This window comes from Oncorhynchus tshawytscha, linkage group LG26 (genome assembly GCF_018296145.1).
Source record: "Oncorhynchus tshawytscha isolate Ot180627B linkage group LG26, Otsh_v2.0, whole genome shotgun sequence".
NCBI lineage: Eukaryota > Metazoa > Chordata > Actinopteri > Salmoniformes > Salmonidae > Oncorhynchus > Oncorhynchus tshawytscha.
The window spans coordinates 946,684-972,144 of NC_056454.1; positions in this window are offsets into that span (position 1 = coordinate 946,684).

Genomic DNA, 25,461 nt, shown 5'->3' on the forward strand with positions numbered 1-25,461 from the left:
TTCTTATTGTGGAGTAACTACAATGTTGTTGATCCATCCTCAGTTGTCTCCCATCACAGCCATTAAACTCTGTCAGTCACCAATGGCCTCATGGTGAAACACTTGAGTGGTTCATCCTCAGTTGTCTCGTATCACAGCCATTAAAACCAACTTTTTTAAATTCCCATTGGCCTCATTACGAAATCCCTGAACAGTTTCCTTCTTCTCCGGCAACTGAGTTAGGAAGGAGGCCTGCATCTTTGTAGCGACTGGGTGTATTGATACACCATCCAAAGTGCAATTAATAGTTGCGCAATGCTCAAAGGGAAACCTCCCTGGTCTTTGTGGTTGAATCTGTGCTTGAAATTCACTGCTCAACTGAGGGACTGTACATATAACTGTATGTGTGGGGTACAGAGATGGGGATGTAAAAATAATGTTAAACACCCACAAAGTGAGTCCATGCAACTTATGTGACTTGTTATGTCACGTTCTTTCAAAATCGAACCCAGAAGCAGACCAGGACAAGGAGAGTAGGAAGAAGGTGAGTATTTATTTACAAGTGAATGTGAATGGGTAGATATATCCAGGTGGCGTAGCGGGCAGCGAAGGTGAGTTGATGGGAGTAAATAGGTGGATCCAATGGGGTAGCGGAATCCTCCGACGACCAGGCGGGAATGGGGTAAATGATCCAGGTGAGTAACTGAAGACAGAACAAACGGAGGTAAGTTTAAGGCAAGCAATACGTAAAAAACAACAAAACAAATTCTATCCAACTTGAGACTGATACTATGGCACAACATACTGTTCATGGCTAACGATCCAGCAGGGAATGGATGTCAGGTCAGAGCTTTTGAAGGGGAGAGGTGATGATCAGGACAGGTGTGCAGATTACTGATGGGATACAGGTGCGGGTGAACATGATCTCCCAACAAGCTAATTCGCCCGGCAACCAGACAGGGTGCGTTCCAGGACACCGGAAACACACTCCAGGACAGAAACACAGGCAAACACAGACTCAGGAAGCGGGATTCGTGACATGTTAAGCACATTTTTATTCCTGAACTTCTTTAGGCTTTCCATAACAAAAGGGTTGAATACTTATTGACTCAAGACATTTCAGCTTCTCATTTTTTATTCATTTGTAAACATTTCTAAAAACATTCAAATTTAACATTATGGGGTATTCTGTGTATATCAGTGACACAAAATCTCAATATAATCCGTTTTAAATTCAGGCAAAATTTTGAAAAGATCAAGGGGTGTGAATACACTGTACAAACTGTATATATTTATATTCCGAACTCTGACATTGCTAAATTAGTTACTAGATGCACATTAGTTACTATATCCACATTAATGATTGAAACAATCTAACGTCTAATCAGCAAGGTATGCATGGTTGTTTTTGTGTGTGTATGTAATGTGAGGTGTGTGTAATACAAGATGTGTACAATACAATGTTCCTGTGTGTGCAATGCGTAACAGTGTGTGTGTCCATGTAATATGAGGCCTGTGTTTGCTCTCCCTAACAAGCTCACACTTACAGCCCAAACCATTGGAGGCGATGTGAGGTGGACTGGGAGACTGGGCTGTGTGTGTTTGTGTGTGTCTAATGCATGGGTCTGAGCTCATGTATGTGTGTTGTGAGGTTTCTGCATTCGTGTGTAAGTTTGTGCGTGCGTGTGTGTGTGTGTGGTGGTTATGGAAATTGAATGGAGCCTTTCACTTCTACTGCTCGTCTCCCTGGGGGTAAAAGACTGGTTGCCATGGTTATGTTGGATTTCTGCCACTAATGGGTGGGAGTTGTGTAGCTCTGGCAACCTGGCTTGTCTAGGGCGGAATACTTACTGTATGTGTTTGTGTGTGTGTGCATGTATGCGCCGCTGGTGTGGTGGAGTGGAGGAGGCATTCTGGGACATGGGAGGTCACATATGTGAAAGCACACGCGTCAGTTAGGGTGTGCACACATTCACGCATGCAGTGACACACACACACACACACACATACACTGTATTTTATCCCCAGACAGGCCATACACCCATATACTCCAATACAGACCCACCTAGTGTGTACATTTCCCGACATACTGTTCATACATTGTGTGCCTACAAAACATTTTGTGCCTACTAAACTACAGTGAAACAGTGCACCACCCCCTGTACACTAACCCCCAGATAGTTCTATACAGAACATTTGTTTCTCCAAACAATGGCAGAAACACCAGTAACACGTTTGACCAAGTTTAGCTTCGATGTCAATCCAAATGACCCTACAATGTGTTACCCAATACAGCATTAACGTGTAACATGGTCACATTAGGATATGCCAAAAAAGGGGCATGTAGGTACAGTCAAGGACATGCATAACACTGAAAAAATACTTAGACATTCAGGCAACAATGGAGTAGTACAGATATAACACACTTTAATGGGGTATAATGATACCATAATGTTACATTTTACAGCATTATTGTAGAGAGTAAATCTGTGAAATACGGGGAAAGAGTTGTAACAAATTAAGTGTTGAATCTACTTTTAAAAATCTATCTAACAAAATGACATACGGCATTATTGAGTACATGTAATGCCCTATGTTTTTGATATTAAAAAAATAAATACATTGTTTGAGTTTACACAATAAAGTAAGAATTAATATTAGCCATAAAAATGTGTTGGATTTAGTCATAATATGATTAAATATGAGTTGATGTAACAAATACTATGTAAACCACAAATATTAGTGTTTAACAAACACATTACATTGTTTAATATATTCGATAATATTCCATTTTAACCCACTGGTAAGCATTGTTGAGCACATTGCTCAGTCCTTCAGCAGTAACTGCAGGTAGAACTGCAAGCATTAGCCTCTGCCATTAACCCCTAAAATCCTTGTGAGAGAGTTGGAATAACATATGGAATTGTTTGATGGTGGAAATGGCTGGTCTAATCATTGAACGTCAATTTGCGTGACGATTTTGATATCTGTTCATCATGATCTATTAAATAAAATAAAATCAAATACAATTGTATTTGTCACATGTGCCGAATACAACGGGTGTAGACTTTACCGTGAAATGGGTTAGGGTTAGGGTTAGGGTTAGTGTTAGGGTTAGTGTTAGTGTTAGTCACATGTGCCGAATACAACGGGTGTAGACTTTACCGTGAAATGGGTTAGGGTTAGGGTTAGTGTTAGGGTTAGTGTTAGTGTTAGTCACATGTGCCAAATACAACGGGTGTAGACTTTACGTTAAATGCTTGCTTACAAGCCCTTCCCATTGAAGCAGAGCAAAAAATCAAGAAGATAAATAAGAGGAATTAAATGCACAAGAACGAAGCTGAATGAATACAGTATGGTATATACAGGGAATACCATATCACTGTGCAGGGGTACGAGATATTTGAGGTATGAGATACTGTATGTACAAAACGCAGGGTAAAGTGACTAAGCATCAGGATAGATAATTGTATTACAATAAGAACAGAGTAGCAGCACATGATGAGAGCGAAAGTGTGTGTGTATTTGTATCACTGAAGTGTCTCCTCTTTTCTCCCCCAATAAATTAATTTCGACTCTGTCTCTATTGCTGATAAAATTGGTATCATTAATACATTTATTCACTGTTTTATCTCTGCAGGCTTTATATTTGAATGTGTTTCAAAGGCAGCTCTTGAAAAGAGTAGTTTTTAGTTTACTATCGCCCCATTTCAAGACTACCTTCTTCAGCTAAGATTATTGAATCCTTATTTAATGTACGACTTCATTCCTTTTGTTTTGATAATTGTATTTTTAATAGTATAATCCAATCAGGGTTTAGGCCTGGGCATAGTACTACCACAGCAACCACGCTAGTTGTTAATGATCTTGTCAATGCCTTGGGTGCTAAAAAGAGCTGTGCTGCCTTGTTTATTGACCTGTCAAAGGCGTTCGACACTGTATGTAAACTTCTGACCCACTGGGAATGTAATGAAAGAAAGAAAAGCTGAAATAAATCATTTTCTCTACTATTATTCTGACATTTCACGTTCTTAAAATAAAGTGGTGATCCTAACTGACCTAAGAGAGGGAATTTCTACTTGGATTAAATGTCATGAATTGTGAAACTGAGTTTCAATGTATTTGGCTAAGGTGTATGTAAACTCCAGATTTCAACTGTATATATATGTATATGTATCTATGTGTATGTATGAATGTGGATATACTGTGGGGAGAACAAGTATTTGATACAATGCCGATTTGGCAGGTTTTCCTACTTACAAAGCTTGTAGAGGTCTGTCATTTTTTTTACCATAGGTACACTTCAACTGTGAGAGACGGAATCTAAAACAAAAATCCAGAAAATCACATTGTATGATTTTTAAGTTATTCATTTGCATTTTATTGTATCCCCGAACAAGTTTTACATACACTCAGTTAGTATTTGGTAGCATTGCCTTTAAATTGCTTAACTTGGGTCAAACGTTTCAGGTAGCCTTCCGCAAGCTTCCCACAACAAGTTGGGTGAATTTTGGCCCATTCCTCCTGGCAGAGCTAGCGTACCTGAGTCAGGTTTGTAGGCCTCCTTGCTCGCACACACTTTTCAGTTCTGCCCACAGATGTTCTATAGGATTGAGGTCAGGACTTTGTGATGGCCACTCCAATACCTTGACTTTGTTGTCTTTAAGCCATTTTGCCACAACTTTGGAAGTAAGCTTGGGGTCATTGTCCATTTGGAAGATCCACTTGCGACCAAGCAGGGTATCCTAGTGGTTAGAGTGTTGGACTAGTAACCAGAAGGTTGCAAGTTCAAATCCCCAAGCTGACAAGGTAGAAATCGTTCTGCTCCTGAACAGGCAGTTAACCCACTGTTCCTAGGCTGTCATTGAAAATAAGAATTTGTTCTTAACTGACTTGCCTGGTAAATAAAAAAACCTGACTGATGTCTTGAGATGTTGCTTCATTATATCCACATAATTTTCCATCATGCCATCTATTTTGTGAAGTGCACCAGTCCCTCCTGCAGCTAAGCACCCACACAGCATGATGCTGCCACCCCTGTGCTTCACAGTTGTGATGGTGTTCTTCGGCTTGCAAGCATCCCCCTTTCTCCTCCAAACATAACAATGGTCATTATGGCCAATCAGTTCTATTTTTGTTTCATCAGACCAGAGGACATTTCTCCAAAAATTATGATCTTTGTCCCCATGTGCAGTTGCGAACCGTAGTCTGGCTTTTTATGGCGGTTTTTGGAGCAGTGGCTTCTTCCTTGCTGAGCAGCCTTTCAGGTTATGTCAATATAGGACTCATTTTTACTGTGGGATATAGATACCGTTGTACTTTTTTCCTCCAGCATCTTCACAGGGTCCTTTGCTGTTGTTCTGGGATTGATTTGCACTTTTCGCACCAAAGTACTTTCATCTCTAGGAGACAGAACGCGTCTCCTTCCTGAGCGGTATGACGGCTGTGTGGTCCCATGGTTTTTATACTTGCATACTATTGTTTGTACAGATGAACGTGGTACTTTCAGGCGTTTGTGAATTGCTCCCAAGGATGAACCATACTTGTGGAGGTCTATAAATTCAATAGTACGCAAGTATAAAAACCATGGGACCACAGGACAGTGGCCACACACGACTCCAACACCAAATCAAATTTAAAAAAGGTTTATTTGTCACGTGCGCTGAATACAAAAGGTTTAGACCTTACAGTGAAATGCTTACTTACAGGCTCTAACCAATAGTGCAAAAAAGTATTAGGTGAACAATCGGTAGGTAAAGAAATAAAACAAGAATTAAAAGACAGGCTATATACAGTAGCGAGGCTATAAAAGTTGCGAGGCTACATACAGACACCGGTTAGTCAGGCTGATTGAGGTAGTATGTACATGTAGATATGGTTAAAGTGACTATGCATATATGATGAACAGAGAGTAGCAGTAGCGTAAAAGAGGGGTTGGCGGGTGGTGGGTGGGACCTAATGCAGATAGCCCGGTTAGCCAATGTGTGGGACCACTGGTTGGTCGCCCCAATTGAGGTAGTATGTACATGGATGTATAGTTAAAGTGACTATGCATATATGATAAACAGAGAGTGGCAGCAGGGTAAAAAGAGGGGTGGGGAGGCACACAATGCAAATAGTCCATTCAAACTTGACCATCACTAAGTTTGCTGACAACACGATGGTGGTAATTCTGATCACCGTTCCCATAGGGAGGAGGTCAGAGACTTGGCAGACTTGGCAGCCTCTCACTCAATGTCAGTAAGACCAGGGAGCATCTTGACTGGCTGCATCACCACTTGTTATGGCAGAGCGCTACAGAAGGTGGTGTGGAGGGCCCAGTACATCACTTTGGCTGAGCTCCCTGCCAGCAGGGGCGGCAGGGTAGCCTAGTGGTTAGAGCTTTGGACTTAACAGTTAACCCACTGTTCCTAGGCCGTCATTGAAAATATACATTTGTTCTGAGCTGACTTGCCTAGTTAAATAAAAGGTAAAAAAAATATATATCAGGCGGTGTCAGAGGAAGGCCTGAAAATGTCCAAAGACTTTAGCCACCCAAGCCATAGACTGTTCACTTTGCTACCGTCTGGCAAATGGTACCGGTGCATCAGTTATCAGACCAACAGGCTAAGAGACAGCTCAATAGCCATAAGACTGCTAAATAGTTAACTGAATTGTTACCCGGACTATCTGCATTGATCATATCTCGCACTGCCTCTATAAACACTCACAAGACTACAGGTAACTGCCAAAATAAAGGAAACATCCACCTAAAGAGTCTTAATAGGGTGTTGAACCACCATGAGCCAGAACAGTGTCAATGCACCTTGACATAGATTCTACAAGTGTCTGGAATGCTATTGGAGGGATGTGATACCATTCTTCCATGAGAAATTCCATCATTTGGTGATTTGTTAATAGTGTTGGGAAACACTGTCTCAGGCACCGCTCCAGAATCTCACATTAGTGTTCAACTGAATTTAGATCTGGTGACTGAGACGGTCATTGCATATGTTTGACATTGTTTTCATGAATATCAAACCATTCCGTGACCACACATGCTGTGTGTATGGGGGCATTGTCATCCTTTGGAGGCATAGCCATGGTAGCCAAAATAATGGCCTGCCCAGCATGACCTTTTGTGTATATATATACATGACCTTAAGCATGATGGGCTGTTAATTGCTAAATGAACTCAGGAACCACACCTGTGTGGAAGCATCTGCTTTCAAGATACTTTGCATCCCTTAGTTACTCAAGTGTGTCCATTATTTTGGCAGTTACTTGTATACACAGTGTACAAAACATTAAGAACACCTTCCTAATATTGAGTTGCACCCCGCTTTGCCCTTAGAACAGCCTCAATTTGTTGGGACATGGATTCTACAAGGTGTTCAAAGCATTACACAGGGATGCTGGCCCATGTTGACTCCAATGCTCCCCACAGTTGCGTCAAGACGGATGCCCTTTGGATGCTGAACCATTCTTGATACACACGGGAAACTGTTGAGCGTGAAAAACCCAGCAGCATTGCAGTTCTTGACACAAACCGGTGAGCCTGTCACCTACTACCAAACCCTGTTCAAAGGCACTTCAATATTTTGGCTTGCTCATTGTTTTGTGCATTCAGTGTATACACACTATACTGTATATGCAAACTCACACGCACTACACTGACACTCTCACACAAACCTACACACTTTCACATACACTAGTGGAGGCTCCTCAGAGGAGGAAGGGGAGGACCATCCTCCTCAGTGAATTTAATTTAAAAAAAATAGTGAACATTAAAAGTTATCCTTTTTAGATAAAACCATACTAAATACTATACATTCACGTCACCAAATAATTCATTAAAACACATTGTTTTGCAATGAAGGTCTACAGTAGCCTCAACAGCATTCTGTAGGGTAGCACCATGGTGAACAACGGGGACTGTGAAGAGACACAAACAAAGGTACAGACACATACATACACATACATTGTGATATTGTTGTACTGTATGGTGGTATTAAACATTTTGTATTGTAGATATGTAGTGGTGTAATAATGTTATATGATGTATTGTTTCATCTTTTGTTTTATATGTAATGTAAGTACTTTAACATGTTTGGACCCCAGGAAGAGTATCAGCAGCTAATGGGGATCCCTAATAAATACAAATATTACAGCTTCCACGACCCCGGCCACAGCAAAGTTTGATAATAGGCTATGCAAGATTTCATCACTTTTAAGACAATGACCAGAGAGAGACTGTCAAGGAATACAGCAAAGAGATGCTGTCTTTATGAGTGGGTTGATGTTTAAGTCTTTATTCTGGACTGTTAACTGTTTTTATTCAACACAAAACATGAAACACTTTTTTCCTTACTTCCAATGGCATTTTTATTATTAATAGCAGCTCCTCGTATCTATTTTAATATCAAGGAATATTTCACTTTCTCTGGTCATACACACCATGAATTTGTGCATAATGCAGATGTGGTGCGAATCGAGTTTTGCCATCAGGTGGAAGACGGTGTCACCTCTCTCTGGTCAATCTTACTGGAAGAAAGGAAGGAGAGCGTGGGGACCTTCTGCTGCTCTCTCCCTCACTCCACTGAGACTAATGTTCAAAACAACTGGGAACTGGGAAATTTCAGACTTCCGTCTTCAGTGTTTCTCAGACTTCTGTTTTACCTGAAATCTGTTGTACCTAATCTCAGACTTCTGACTTCACAACAGGGAACTCGGAAAAAATAACTAGATCCAACTGGGAAAAATCGCTTTGAACGGTCATCCAACTCGGAATTCCAAGTCAGAAACTATTGCATCTGTAATGGGGTCCTGTGTGTAGCTGGTGTAGAGAGTCAGGCGCAGGACAGCAGAAATGAGTAATCAACATACTTTACTCAAAAATACAAAAATACAAGGCAAAAAAACGAGCCGATTTACAAAGAACAATCACTCACAAACACTCCAGACTCCTGGAGTGGACCAGCCACCACCGGCCTGAGGGGAGACACATGGAACGAGGGATTAATACGGTAATCTGGGGGAAGCTGAAACCTGTAGCATACCTCGTTCAGTCTCCTCAGGACTTTGAATGGCCCCACGTACCACGGGCCCAGCTTCCGGCAGGGCAGGCGGAGGGGCAGGTTTCGGGTTGAGATCCAGACCCGGTCCACCGGTGCAAACACCGGGGCATCACTGTGATCGCCTTTTGCTGCCTCACGGCCTGTTGTAGGTGCACATGGGCGGTGTCCCAGGTCTCCTCTGAGCGCTTGAACCATTCGTCCACTGCAGGAGCTTCGATCTGGCTCTGATGCCACGGTGCCAGAACCGGCTGATACCCTAGTATGCACTGGAAAGGAGAGATGTTAGTGGAGGACTGGCGGAGTGAGTTTTGGGCCATCTCTACCCAGGGGATGAACGCCGCCCACTCCCCCTGCCGGTCCTGGCAATATGACCGCAGAAACATTCCCACATCTTGGTTTACTCTCTCCACCTGCCCGTTACTTTCGGGGTGAAAGCCTGAGGTGAGGCTGACCGAGACCCCCAGATGTTCCATGAATGCTCTCCAGACCCTGGATGTGAACTGGGGACCTTGATCAGAAACTATGTCCTCACGCCTGTAGTGCCAGACGACGTGTGTAAACAGGGCCTCTGCAGTCTGTAGGGCTGTAGGGAGACCAGGCAAAGGGAGGAGACAGCAGGACTTAGAAAACTGATCCACAACGACCAGGATCGTGGTGTTGCCCTGTGAGGGAGGAAGATCCGTCAGGAAGTCAAATGACAGGTGAGACCACGGCCGTTGTGGAACAGGTAGTGGTTGTAACTTCCCTCTGGGCAGGTGCCTGGGAGCCTTGCACTGGGCGCACACCGAGCAGGAGGAAACATAAACCCTCACGTCCTTGGCCACGGTGGACCACCAGTACTTCCCACTAAGGCAGCGCACCGTCCGACCGATGCCAGGGTGACCAGAGGAGTGTGACGTGTGGGCCCAATAGATCAACCGGTCACGGACAGCAGACAGAACTTACAGGCACCCAGCTGGACACAGGGGGGGAGTGGGCTCTGTGCGTAATGCCAGCTCCCACACCACCGATGCCACCAGGCAAGAGGCCGGAAGTATGGGAGTGTGATCCATGGACCGCTCCTCTGTGTCATACATCCGGGACAGTGCATCTGCCTTAGCGTTCTGGGAACCTGGTCTGTAGGATAGAGTGAAAACAAAGGGTTCAATCTCCTCGCCGCCCGGATATACTCAGATTGCGGTGGTCAGTCCAGATGAGAAAAGGGTGTTTAGCCCCCTCAAGCCAATGTCTCCACGCCTTCAGAGCCTTGACAACAGCCAACAGCTCCCAGTCCCCCACATCATAGTTTCGCTCCGCCCGGCTGAGCTTCTTCGAAATTAAAGCACAGGGGCGGAGCTTTGGCGGTGTGCCCGAGCGCTGAGAGAGCACGGCTCCTATCCCAGCCTCGGATGCGTCCACCTCCACTGTGAACGCCAAAGAGGGATCCGGATGAGCTAGCAAGGGAGCTGAGGTAAACAGAGCCAAAAGTCCTGTCCGCCTTAGCCGACCACTGCAGCCGCACCGATCCCCCTTCAGCAGTGAGGTAATGGGAGCTGCTACCTGACAAAAAACCTGGATAAAACTCCGGTAGTAGTTGGCAAACCCTAGAAACCGCTGCACTTCCTTTACCGTGGTGGGAGTCGACCAATTACACACGGCTGAAATGCGGTCACTCTCCATCTCCACCCCTGAAGTGGAAATGCGGTACCCTAGGAAGGAGACGGACTGTTGGACAAACAGACATTTCTCAGCCTTGACGTACAGGTCATGCTGCAACAGTCGACCAAGCACCCTGCGCACCAGGGACACATGCTCGGCGCGTGTAGCGGAGTATATCAGAATGTCGTGGATATACACCACTACACCCTGCCCGTGCAGATCTGAGAAAATCTTGTCAACAAAGGCCTGGAAGACTGATGGAGCATTCATCAACCAATATGGCATGACAAGGTACTCATAGTGCCCTGAGGTGGTACTAAATGCCGTCCCCGGATACGCACCAGGTAGTAAGCGCTCCTGAGATCCAATTTTGTGAAGAAGCGGGCCCCGTGCATTGACTCGATCGCACCGGCGATGAGAGGCAGTGGGTAGCTATACCTCACTTTGATCTGATTGTTCCCTCGATAGTCAATACACGGGTGCAGACCGTCTTCTTCACAAAAAATAACCTCGAGGAGGCAGGTGAAGTGGAGGGCCGAATGTATCCCTGACCCAGAGATTCGGAGACATATGTTTCCATAACCGCCATCTCCTACTGTGACAGAGGATACACGTGATTCCTGGGAAGTGCTGCGTCTACCAGGAGATTTATCCCAAAATCTCCCTCGACGGGGTGGTAATTTAATCACCCTCTTCTTACAGAAGGCGAAAGCCAGATCGACATATTCTGAGGGGATGCACACGGTGGAGACCTGATCTGGACTTTCCACAGTAGTCGCACTGATGGAAACCCACACACCTCCCTCAGCACTCTTGTGACCACCCCTTGAGAGCCCTCTGTTGCCACGAAATAGTGGGGTTATGACAGGCCAACCAGGGTAGGCCCAGCACCATGGGAAACACAGGGGAATCAATAAGGAAGAGACTGATTCTCTCCTTGTGTCCCTCCTGCGTAACCATGTCAAGTGGAGTGGTGGCCTCCCTAATCAGCCCTGACTCTAATGGTTGACTATCTAGGGCGTGCACAGGGAAAGGCATATCCACAGGAAAAAGGGGGATCCCTAAACTATGAACAGGCAAATGAACAGTCAATAAAATTCCCAGCTGCGCCTGAATCTACGAGCGCCTTATGCTGGGAATGCGGGGAAAACTCAGGAAATGAAATAAACACGTACATGTGAGCAACAGGGGGCTCTGGGTGAGCCTGGTTCCGACTCACCTGGGGTGACATGATAGTGCCCTGCCTGCTGCCTCGACTCCCTGAGGAAACCCCCCCAGCACCGACCAGCACTGTGCCCTCAGTGGCTACAGATGGTGCAGGGAATGGCCCCTCCTCCGGTCGCCCTAAGTGCAGCACCTCCCAGCTCCATGGGCATCGGAGCGGAGGTGCTGGGGGATGGAACTGACAGGTCCCGATCCCGAGGTAGTCAGCAGGTTGTCCAGCCGGATGGACAGGTCCACCAGCTGGTCCAATGTGAGGGTAATGTCTCGCCAAAAATAATGGGGTGCAACGGAGCTAAATAAATAGGTAGTTGTTTAGGCTAAATTATAGATGGGCTATGTACAGGTGCAGTAATCTGTGAGCTGCTCTGACAGTGTCACGTCCTGACCTTAGTTCCTTTTTTGTGTCTCTGTTTTAGTTTGGTCAGGGTGTGAGTTGGGGTGGGCATTCTATGTTTTGTGTTCTATGTTTTCCATTTCTATGTGTTTGGCCTGGTATGGTTCCCAATCAGAGGCAGCTGGCAATCGTTGTCTCTGATTGAGAACCATACTTAGGCAGCCTGTTTTTCCCACATGAGTTGTGGGTAGTTGTTTTCTGTCTCTGTGTCTTTACCAGACATGACTGTTTCGGTTGTTCTTTTGTTTACTTTGTGTTTCAGTGTTCTGTTATCGAATAAATCTAACATGGACACTTACCACGCTGCATCTTGGTCCTCTCCTTCCAACAGCCGTTACAGACAGCTGGTGCTTAAAGCTAGTGAGGGAGATAAGTGTTTCCAGTTTCAGAGATTTTTGTAGTTCGTTCCAGCCATTGGCAGCAGAGAACTGGAAGGAGAGGCGGCCAAAGGAAGAATTGGTTTTGGGGGTGACCAGAGAGATATATCTGCTGGAGCGCGTGCTACAGGTGGGTGTTGCTATGGTGACCAGCGAGCTGAGATAAGGGGGGACTTGTAGATGACCTGGAGCCAGTGGGTTTGGCGACGATTATGAAGCGAGGGCCAGCCAACGAGAGCGTACAGGTCACAGTGGTGGGTAGTATATGAGGCTTTGGTGACAAAACGGATGGCACTGATAGACTTCATCCAATTTATTGAGTAGGGTATTGGAGGCTATTTTGTAAATGACATCGCCGACGTTGAGGATCAGTAGGATGGTCAGTTTTACGAGGGTATGTTTGGCAGCATGAGTGAAGGATGCTTTGTTGCAAAATAAGAAGCCATTTCTAGATTTAACTTTGGATTGGAGATGTTTGATGTGAATCTGGAAGGAGAGTTTACGGGCGGGCAGGTGCAGGCAGCGATCGGATGAAGAGCATGTATTTAGTTTTACTTGTATTTAAGAGCAGTTGGAGGCCACGGAAGGAGAGTTGTAGCATTGAAGCTCATATGGAGGGTTGTTAACACAATGTCCAAAGAAGGGCCAGAAGTATACAGAATGGTGTCGTCTTCGTAGAGGTGGATCAGAGACTCACCAGCAGCAAGAGCGACATCATTGATGTATACAGAGAAGAGAGTCTGCCCAAGAATTGAACCCTGTGGCACCCCCATAGGCCCGGACAACAGGCCCTCCGATTTGACACGCTGAACTCTATCAGAGAAGTAGTTGGTGAACCAGGCGAAACCAAGGCTATCGAGTCTGTCGATGAGGATGTGGTGATTGACAGAGTCGAAAGCCTTGGCCAGGTCAATGAATACGGCTACACAGTATTGTTTCTTATCGATGGCGGTTAAGATATCATTTAGGACCTTGAGCGTGGCTGAGGTGCACCCATGACCAGCTCTGAAACCAGAATATGCCCCACCAACATTACACAATTATGCAGAATATCCTCAAATTGCTGAAAGAAGTCAATCAAATCAATGGTGAGAGAATGGTCTGATTAACTGATAATAGAAATAGCAGTGCCAATGGCACTTTGTATTGTAGGTAATACATGTGTGGGGGACTTCGAACACTGCCACAAATCTTGTGGCACTGCCAAAATATCAGTGAACTCCAAATCCCAGGTGAGTACACATTAAACATTTAGTACTATAGAAGTATAAAGTAATGTCAAATGTAGCATATTTCATTTGTTTAAAGATGTAATGAAATATTTTAGCTAAACAGTGTCCACTTTCCTCAAAACCCCAATCCCATTTAATCACTTCACCTAAAATCACTTGGGACCACCACACGGCGTCCAAATGCCTGGTAAAATGAAAGTCCTGAGAATGTTCTAAAAAGTCCCTAACATGGTCCTCAGTGACATCCTGGTAACTTACAGGGAACTACACAAAGATCCTCCAGAGAACATTTCCTTGCTAGCATCATGAAACGTCCCCTTGTGGTCATTGATATTCCCATGGATAATGTTGTATCAATGCCACAGATGTCTCAAGTTTTGAGGGTTCGTGCAATTGGTATGCTGACTGCAAGAATGTCCACCGGAGCTGCCAGAGAATTAAATGTAAATTTCTCTACCATAAGCCGCCTCCAACATCACTTTATACCTCCAACCGGCCTCACATACGCAGAGCGTGTGTGTGGCATGGCGTGGGCGAGCGGTTTGCTGATGTCAACGTTCTGAACAGAGTGCTCCATAGTGGAGGTGGGGTTATGGTATGGGTAGGCATAGGCTACAGACAACAAACACAACTGCATTTTTTCGATGGCAATTTGAATGCACAGAGATACCATGACAAGGTCCTGAGGCCCATTTTTTTTAAGGTATCTGTGACCAACAAATGCCCATCTGTGTTTACAGTCATGTGAAACCTATAGATGAGGGCCTAATGAATTTATTTCAATTGACTGATTTCCTCATATGAACTGTAACTCAGTAAAATCTTTGAAATTATTGTATGTTACATTTATATTGTTGTTCAGTATACAGTATATCAGTCATTTTGCTCTAGGACGCAAGCCTCACAAGGCTTGTCTGAAGGTAGCCTGGTACCAGTTAAATACATTTATGGAAGTATAAGGTACAGTGCCTTGCGAAAGTATTCGGCCCCCTTGAACTTTGCGACCTTTTGCCACATTTCAGGCTTCAAACATAAAGATATAAAACTGTATTTTTTTGTGAAGAATCAACAACAAGTGGGACACAATCATGAAGTGGAATGACATTTATTGGATATTTCAAACTTTTTTTTAAAATCAAAAACTGAAACATTGGGCGTGCAAAATTATTCAGCCCCTTTACTTTCAGTGCAGCAAACTCTCTCCAGAAGTTCAGTGAGGATCTCTGAATGATCCAATGTTGACCTAAATGACTAATGATGATAAATACAATCCACCTGTCTGTAATCAAGTCTCCGTATAAATGCACCTGCACTATGATAGTCTCAGAGGTCCATTAAAAGCGCAGAGAGCATCATGAAGAACAAGGAACACACCAGGCAGGTCCGAGATACTGTTGTGAAGAAGTTTAAAGCCGGATTTGGATACAAAAAGATTTCCCAAGCTTTAAACATCCCAAGGAGCACTGTGCAAGCGATAATATTGAAATGGAAGGAGTATCAGACCACTGCAAATCTACTAAGACCTGGCCGTCCCTCTAAACTTTCAGCTCTTACAAGGAGAAGACTGATCAGAGATGCAGCCAAGAGGCCCATGATCACTCTGGATGAACTGCAGAGATCTACAGCTGAGGTGGGAGACTCTGTCCATAGGACAACAATCAGTCGTATATTGCACAAATCTGGCCTTTATGGAAGAGTGGCAAGAAGAAAGCGATTTCTTAAAGATATCCATAAAAAGTGTCATTTAAAGTTTGCCACAAGCCAGCTGGGAGACACACCAAACATGTGGAAGAAGGTGCTCTGGTCAGATGAAACCAAAATTGAACTTTTTGGCAACAAGGCAAAACGTTATGTTTGCCGTAAAAGCAACACAGCTCATCACCCTGAATACACCATCCCCACTGTCAAACATGGTGGTGGCAGCATCATGGTTTGGGCCTGCTTCTCTTCAGCAGGGACAGGGAAGATGGTTAAAATTGATGGGAAGATGGATGGAGCCAAATACAGGACCATTCTGGAAGAAAACCTGATGGAGTCTGCAAAAGACCTGAGACTGGGACGGAGATTTGTCTTCCAACAAGACAGGCCTGGAAGACTGCAAAAAGTAAAAAGCAAAAAGCAAAATCTACAATGAAATGGTTCAAAAATAAACATATCCAGGTGTTAGAATGGCCAAGTCAAAGTCCAGACCTGAATCCAATCGAGAATCTGTGGAAAGAACTGAAAACTGCTGTTCACAAATGCTCTCCGTCTCTCGATGTGCAAAACTGATAGAGACATACCCCAAGCGACTTACAGCTGTAATCGCAGCAAAAGGTGGCGCTACAAAGTATTAACTTAAGGGGGCTGAATAATTTTGCACGCCCAATTTTTCAGTTTTTGATTTGTTAAAAAAGTTTGAAATATCCAATAAATGTCGTTCCACTTCATGATTGTGTCCCACTTGTTGTTGATTCTTCACAAAAAAATACAGTTTTATATCTTTATGTTTGAAGCCTGAAATGTGGCAAAAGGTCGCAAAGTTCAAGGGGGCCGAATACTTTCGCAAGGCACTGGATATGTAAGTAGTTTAGTGCCCCAAACAATGTGTTAAATGTGGATAAAAAAAATACAAAATCGTGATATTTTTTATATCTCTCAGAAGTTCTTGCATAGTTTGGAGCTGTGCTTTGGGTCATTGTCCTGTTGAAGGAGGACATTTTGCCCATCTTAATCTTTTCTTTTTATTGGCCAATCTGAGATATGGCTTATCTTTGCAACTCTGCCTAGAAGGCCAGCATCCCGGAGTTGCCTCTTCACTGTTGATGTTGAGACTGGTGTTTTGCGGGTACGATTTAATTAAGCTGCCAGTTGAGGACTTGTGAGGCATCTATTTCTCAAACTAGACACCCTAATGTACTTGTCCTCTTGCTCAGTTGTGCACCGGGACCTCCCACTCCTCTTTCTATTCTGGTTAGCGACAGTTTGCGCTGTTCTGTGAAGGGGGTAGTACACAGTGTTGCACGAGATCTTCAGTTTCTTGGCAATTTCTCACATGGAATAGCCTTCCTTTCTCAGAAGAAGAAGAGACTGATGTGTTTCAGAAGAAAGGTCTTTGTTTCTGGCCATTTTGAGCCTGTAATTGAACCCATGGAAGCTGATGCTCCAGATACTCAACTAGTCTAAAGAAGGGCAGTTTTATTGCTTCTTTAATCAGAACAAAAGTTTTCAACTGTGCTAACATAATTGAAAATTAGCCAATTAAAATGATGAACTTGGATTAGCCAACAAAACGTGCCTTTGGAACACAGGAGTGATGGTTGCTGATTGTAATGGTTTTCTTCTGGTGAAAGAGAGGCGGACCAAAATGCAACGTGGTTAGTTTTGTACATCTTTAATAAAGATGAAAATACAACAATCTACAAAACAAGAAACATGAAAAAACCAAAACAGTCCTATCTGGTGCCACAAACATAAAGACAGGAACAATCACCCACAAAACCCAACACAAAACAGGCTACCTAAATATGGTTCCCAATCAGAGACAATGACTAACACCTGCCTCTGATTGAGAACCATATCAGGCCAAACATAGAAATAGACAAACCAGACACACAACATAGAATGCCCACCCAGCTCACGTCCTGACCAACACTAAAACAAGGAAAACACACAAGAACGATGGTCAGAACGTGACACTGATAATGGGCCTCTGTGCGCCTATGTAGATATTACATAACAAATCAGCCGTTTCCAGCTACAATAGTCATTTATAACATTAACAATGCCTACACTGTATTCCTGGTCAATTTGATATTTGTTATTTTAATGGACAAAAAAAGGGGTTATTTCAAAGACAAGGACATTTCTAAGTGACCCCAAACTTTTTAATGGTAGTGTATATTTATTTGCTTAACACTTTTTTGGTTACTACATTATTCTATATGTGTTATTTCATAGTTTTGACATCTGCACTGTTATTCTATAATGTAGAAAATAAAGAAACCCTTAAATGAGTAGATGTCTCCAAACTTATGACTGGTACAGTATGTAAATACATATAAATAAATAAAAGTAATGAGTGACCATTTTAGAAATTCATGGAATTTATAGTCTTTGGTTGCATGCTACTTTATGTCAATCATATTGCTGCTTGTAACCTATAACTGGAAGCTAGTCCCCTCTTTTTACGCTGCTGCTACTCTCTGTTTATCATATATGCATAGTCACTTTAACTATACATTCATGTACATACTACCTCAATTGGGCCGACCAACCAGTGCTCCCGCACATTGGCTAACCGGGCTATCTGCATTGTGTCCCGCCACCCGCCACCCATCACCCGCCAACCCCTCTTTTACGCTACTGCTACTCTCCGTTTATCATATATGCATGGTCACTTTAACCCTATCTACATGTACATACTACCTCAATCAGCCTGACTAACCGGTGTCTGTATTTGACCTCATTACTTTTATAGCCTCGATACTGTATATAGCCTGTCTATTTACTGTTGTTTTTTTCACTTACCTATTGTTCACCTACTACCTTTTTTGCACTATTGGTTAGAGCCTGTAAGTAAGCATTTCAATGTAAGGTCTACACCTGTTGTATTTGGTGCACATGACAAATACACTTTGATTTGATTAGTCTTGTGAATTTGTTATTATGCTTCTTGATCTTATGCTGCCATCTATAGAAAATATTTAGCAATTGCAGTACCTTTTTAAACAATGTGTTGATCAGACCATCAAACTGTTTCTATACCTAAGGTCACTGAATATGTGTATAGTAGTAATTAATTGTATCACTTAAAACCATAAAATAACAATTTATAGCATAACAATGAACAATCAAGCTGACCACTCTGGCCATTTGGGTAAACCGAAAACACTATGTCTTTACATAGGTAACATTATCTTCCAAGATACAACCCCTTAAAGCTGGAATCTGTTATTGAAACGATAGCAAAGCAGGCACACCACCTGTGTTTTGGTAAGAAGCTGAGGGATGGGCCTGGGGAAATGTAACCACTCTCAAATTGGTTATATTACCCCAGCAGTGAGAATCCATCCGCCTCTTGTGTCCGCATCTGGGTCTTAGCCTGAGCCTTGATAGTACGAACTGGCCAAGACTGACCCAGCGGACTTGGACAAGCTCCACAACGCTGTCTCCTCCCAAGGAGCCACCATTGGAAGATACAAGGAGTAAATTCAAAACCTTATGGACTCCAGAACTTCGCAGAATGCCACAACCGCACTTTGAATGCATTTCTGGGGTTCTCGCCTGGGGGACAGCGGTGTGGGAGCAACAATCCACCGTTTGCCTCAGTCTGGAAGAGTTTGACGCTACTTTCGAATCTCCACTCAACCCCTCTCCATTCCCATGGATGTCAGAGCGCTGGATGGGTGCTCTATTGGCAGCTCTATTGGCAGAGTCACCCGCAATACGTTCCCTATCAACCTACGAGTATCATGCAGTTCCTGCTCATAGAATCTCTCCATGTACCTGTGGTTTTGGGGTATTCATTGCTCCAGAAGCACAATCCCCTGGTCGACTGGGCTACTGGTTCTATCGTGGGTTGGAGTCCGTTCTGCCATACGCATTGCCTTTAAGTTGGCACAGCCTGCCCCGGGACGTCTTCCTGCAGGCTTGGGAGAAGCCTCGGATCTCTCCGGCATTTCTGCGGAGTACCTGGACTTCCGGGACGTCTTCAACAAGGCCTGCGCTACATCTCTCCCTCTGCATCGACCTTACGACTGCGCCATTGACCTACACCCAGGCACTATGCCACCTTGGGGGCGGCTTTACTCCCTGTTGGGTGCGGAGTACATTGAGGACACTCTCACTGCAGGGAGTATTCGTCCATCTGCGTCCCCCACCGGCGCAGGGTTTTTCTTTGTGGAGAAGAAGGACAAAACCTTGCACCCGTGTATCGACTACCGGGGCCTTAATGACATCACGGTTAAAAAACATTACCCTCTACCACTCATCTACTTGGTTTTTGAACCTCTCCAGGGACGACTGTCTTCTCAAAGTTGGACATTCGGAACGCCTACCATCTAGTTCGGATACGGGAAGCAGACGAGTGGAAGACAGTCTTTAACATGGCTAGCGGGCAATATGAGTACTTGGTTGTGCCATTCGGACTGGCCGACGCTCCCGACGTGTTCCAGGTCCTGGTCAACGATGTGCTCCGGGACATGCTGAACCGGTTCGTGTTTGTCTACCTCGACGACATCTTTGTCTTTCCCCGTTCAGTTCGAGCATGTCCAACAGGTCCTTCAGGGTCTCCTGGAAAACCAGCTTTTCGTTAAAGCAGAGAAGTTCATCACTGCAGGACTTGTACAGATGGATCCAGACAAGGTGAGAGTGGTGGTGGATTGGCCTCAACCCAAAGTTTCAGAGGGTCTTACCACTTTCTGGTATTGTAGTCTTTAAACTATTTCATTACGTATTCAGCTCGCGCTGCACGTATACTGGTCTTGAAGTTTCTAAAACTGTTTGAATCATGTCTGTGATTATAACAGAACTTATGTAGCAGGCAAAACCCAGAGGACTAATCATTCAGATTTTTTTTAGGTATCTGTCTGTTCAGTGAGTTCTCATTGGCAAACGATATTTCTTAGGAACTGAAAACAAGTTCCTAAGAAATATTGTCCAACGCTTCCACTGGATGTCACCAGTCTTTCATTTGTGCAATGAAGTAGTACGGCCATCTAGGAACTGCGTAACACTGAGAGTTGTGCAAGACTTGAAAAGTAGCCTGGTTTGTTGTGTTCCTGTATTGAACACAGATAGACCCGTCTTCAATTTGATCGATTATTGACGTTTAAAAATGTGTATTACAAAAGTAATTTGAAATATTTTGGCAAAGTTTATAGGCAACTTTTGAAATATTTTGTAGTGACATTGTGCCTTTTGGAAGCTGTTTTTTTCTGGATCAAACGCGCCAAATAAATTGACATTTTGCATATATATGGACGGAATTAATCAAACAAAAGGACCAATTGTGATGTTTATGGGACATGACAAAAGAAGCTTGTCAAAGGTAAGGCATGTTTTATATTTTATTTCTGTGTTTTGTGTAGCGCCTGCAGGGTTGAAATATGCTACCCTCTTTGTTTACTGTTGTGCTATCATCAGATAATAGCTTCTTATGCTTTCGCCGAAAAGCCTTTTTAAAATCTGACATGTTGGCTGGATTCACAACGAGTGTAGCTTTAATTGAGTATCTTACATGTGTGATTTAATGAAAGTTTGTTTTTATATAATTTATTTGAATTTGCTGTGCTGCATTTTCCCTGGCTTTTGGCCAAGTGGGACGCAAGCATCCCTTATACCATAAGAAGTTAATTCTTAACCCCTCATTTTATACAGTTTGTTCTAGAGGGCTGGTTCCATCAGGCTGACACACTTTCTGACCTCACTACTTACTTGTACAAAGTTACAGAAACAATTTCCTCTTATAGTTTCTAAAATCACATCCCTCTCTTAACAAAAATACTTTCCTAATGTTTCATATTTCAATCACAATGCAACGGATGAACACACATACTGTATAGTGGGTATACTTCCCAAGTTACAGTATTTTCTTTATCACATTTTTACTGACATCACAAAATAACAACCGACATCAGTGTACTTTTAGATCGCCTCTGACCATTCCCCATGTTATATGTTAGAAATATTGTTCCACTTTAGAACTTGTTAGAGTTTCGGCAGGAAAAATCATCTTAAGACAAAGGCACATTCCTTGGGTGAATTTGGAGAAGGAGACGCTGAATGTCCTGTCCTTGATTTACAACAGGGTGTGAGTTGTTAACCCCCACCAGTTCCCCCCTTCTCCCACTCTGTGGGTGAGAGGGGGTCTGGTTGAAGTTATTTATTGCAAAGCTGATCTGACCTATTTGGATCCTCACAGGACAATCATGATTGCAATGAGCTAGACCCATTTATGTGGTTTGCAACTCAGTGAACCTGTGCAGCATACGCTGAATTCAATGCCAATGAATGAACAGATGACGGATATCAAATTACCCAGCAGCCATTTAGAAACAACAACATTGTATAAAAAAGGTTATTTCTAAACTAAAAAAAATGGCCATATCTTGAAGAAGAAGAAGACAGGGACACAGGTTTTAATCAGATTTTACAACTTTTTCTGAAAAAAATATTGTTAACAATGACCAGAAAATGTTTTACTTTCGATGGGTAGGCACCAAGGAAGTCAATAACTGTGGGTTACCACAACGTGTACCTAGGCGAACACTGCGATTGGGCACCAAATAACTGTAATCTTGTTAATAGTATCACGCAAGAGTTCGGGGATGCGTGGGAGTCTACAGGAGCCTGCACACTCGCATGGGAAATTCCCACCTATGACCGTGTACCTAAAATTTCAGGAGAATTTAGAAGATCCAATTTTACCCAGAAACTCTGCTTTTCATGCAGTGAAAGCAACTTCAGAGCTTCAAACTTCAAGACACTGTATAGGGTATTCGTTGGAAGTGTTACCCAATCATATTTTAAGAAAATGCAGTTTGAGTAAATAATTTTCTGATTGTCCCCATTTTGGTTTTCCAGGTTTTCCTATCCAGGCTTCCATTTCATATTGAGGATCTCTCCCCGCTAACCGTGCAGATGTCTTGGCTCGTGTTTTTCCTGGAATACGTATCACCGCTGTTGCCTTGCCCCCCCCCCATGGACTTTAAGAAGCTTGGCTATGAAAATCTACAATCTCAATTCCCAGCGTGTACGTACAGACAGCTGTAGCTTAGAAAAATGAGGGACAGTGTTTCTCTTGTAGAGCTTCCAAATTCTGTGCACTCCAAAACCAAAGGCAGTATTGAGAATATATTAACTACAAAAAGGCTGAATATATAAATAACTGGCCTGATGGAGAAAACACATGATAAAGTTTAGTCTAATGGCAAAAGATTAAATCATTTTTGAAGGAAATTCACCAGTGATAAACGTGTTGTAGTGGTTTGTTATTCATTTTGGAATGAGGAACAAGACACCTTAAGCATACGCATGTACACGTGCGAGCGCACACACACACACACACACACACTTTTCCTAGACCTAGGCCTGAAAAACACAAGCCCCCTTAGAAAGAGGATGAGCAGAGGCTTTAGGATGTGGGTGGGCTATGTGGCGAGGGTCAGCGAATCACGGTGGGTAGAGCCATGGTAGAGCCCCACCTCTTGCTCCTTAATTAAACCAGATCCCTGACAGTATCATTCAATAAATACTACCAACTTTGTTACTGAGGTCCGGCTTTACAGGACATACCATACTCATCGCTTTCATATGGATCATTACCAGACAATTCTAAGTGTATTATAGATTGAGAAATTCAAGTAAACTCAATATTTGGTTGTATTTTTTTAATTCATTTGGGTTGGATGTGTTCATCCATCTATAGCTGTATGTGTCCATGTGCTGTTAGGCTAGTAGTTGACAAGGAGGTTTCACATCTGGAACCAGACATCCCAATGTAAATATGATCCAAACAATGGTCTTTCCAGACACTCTGTTAACCCTTCCGGATTGGCAAATTAACACAATCAATCAAATGATCGTGTAGAGTTGAATCACAGATCCCCCAGTAAATATCCTTCCCCACAAAAGTCCAGGGCCCGGTTTCCTGATTGCAATGGAACTTAGGTTTACAAGTGTTTTAACAATGCATATCTCCTACAACGGCCGAACATGCTTTTCCCAAAAGCAGAGAGAGCAGTCGCTAAGCATTCAAATCTTACCTTAACATTATAATTATTTCACAATACTGAAATCAGCTCGTAAAGAGATAATACCACCTATGGCTACAAATATTCAGGCGGTTTATTCTGGGCTAACGCTTATCCAATAAAAATGCATTGAATCACCGATTTGACACATTATTGCGCACATTAGGCTACACATCATGAAATATATTGAGACAAATTACATAGTATCCTACAAGTTGAAAAATAGAACTACATTTATTGAACAAGAAATGCATTTCAATATGATTGAAACAGACCTATTGCCTACTGTATTTTTATTTGAATGCAGTAATCACTGTTTAAATTTGAAGCCTATTTTTACACATAGCTTGTTTGTAACTACTGAAAGAGCTGCTTCCTGTGCTTGGCCCTCCTTTGTTGAACCTAATAAACGGCTCACTATCCACCGGGTGTGTACCAAACTCACTAAAAGTGCCAGTAATAAAGCCTCTCTTGAAAAAGCCAAACCTTGACCCAGAAAATATAAAAAACTATCGGCCTATATCGAATCTTCCATTCCTCTCAAAAATTTTAGAAAGGCTGTTGCGCAGCAACTCACTGCCTTCCTGAAGACAAACAATGTATACGAAATGCTGCAGTCTGGTTTTAGACCCCATCATAGCACTGAGACTGCACTGAAGGTGGTAAATTCCCTTTTAATGGTATCAGACCGAGGCTTTGCATCTGTCCTCGTGCTCCTAGACCTTAGTGCTGCTTTTGATACCATCGATCACCACATTCTTTTGGAGAGATTGAAAACCCACATTGGTCTACACGGACAAGTTCTGGCCTGGTTCAGATCTTATCTGTCGGAAAGATATCAGTTTGTCTCTGTGAATGGTTTGTCCTCTGACAAATCAACTGTAAATTTCGGTGTTCCTCAAGGTTCCGTTTTAGGACCACTATTGTTTTCACTATATATTTCACCTCTTGGGGATGTCATTCTACTTTTAAACTCTGCAAATGACAAAACAAAACAGAGATGCTTGTTCTAGGTCCCGAGAAACAAAGAGATCTTCTGTTGAATCTGACAATTCATCTTAATGGTTGTACAGTCGTCTCAAATAAAACTGTGAAGGACCTCGGCGTTACTCTGGACCCTGATCTCTCTTTTGACGAACATATCAAGACTGTTTCAAGGACAGCTTTTTTCCATCTACGTAACATTGCAAAAATCAGAAACTTTCTGTCCAAAAATGATGCAGAAATATTCATCCATGTTTTTGTTACTTCTAGGTTAGACTACTGCAATGCTCTACTTATCAGCTACCTGGATAAAGCACTAAATAAACTTCAGTTAGTGCTAAATATGGCTGCTAGAATCCTGACTAGAACCAAAAAATGTGATCATATTACTCCAGTCCTAGCCTCCCTACACTGGCTTCCTGTCAAGGCAAGGGCTGATTTCAAGGTTTTACTGCTAACCTACAAAGCATTACATGGGCTTGCTCCTACCTATCTCTCTGATTTGGTCCTGCCGTACATACCTACACGTACGCTACGGTCACAAGATGCAGGCCTCCTAATTGTCCCTAGAATTTCTAAGCAAACAGCTGGAAGCAGGGCTTTCTCCTATAGAGCTCCATTTTTATGGAATGGTCTGCCTACCCATGTGAGAAACGCAAACTCGGTCTCAACCTTTAAGTCTTTACTGAAGACTCATCTCTTTAGTGGGTCATAGGATTGAGTGTAGTCTGGGCCCAGGAGTGTGAATGTGAACGGAAAGGCTCTGGAGCAACGAACCGCTCTTGCTGTCTCTGCCTTGCTGTCTCCACCCGACACAGCCAGAAGAGGACTGGCCACCCCTCA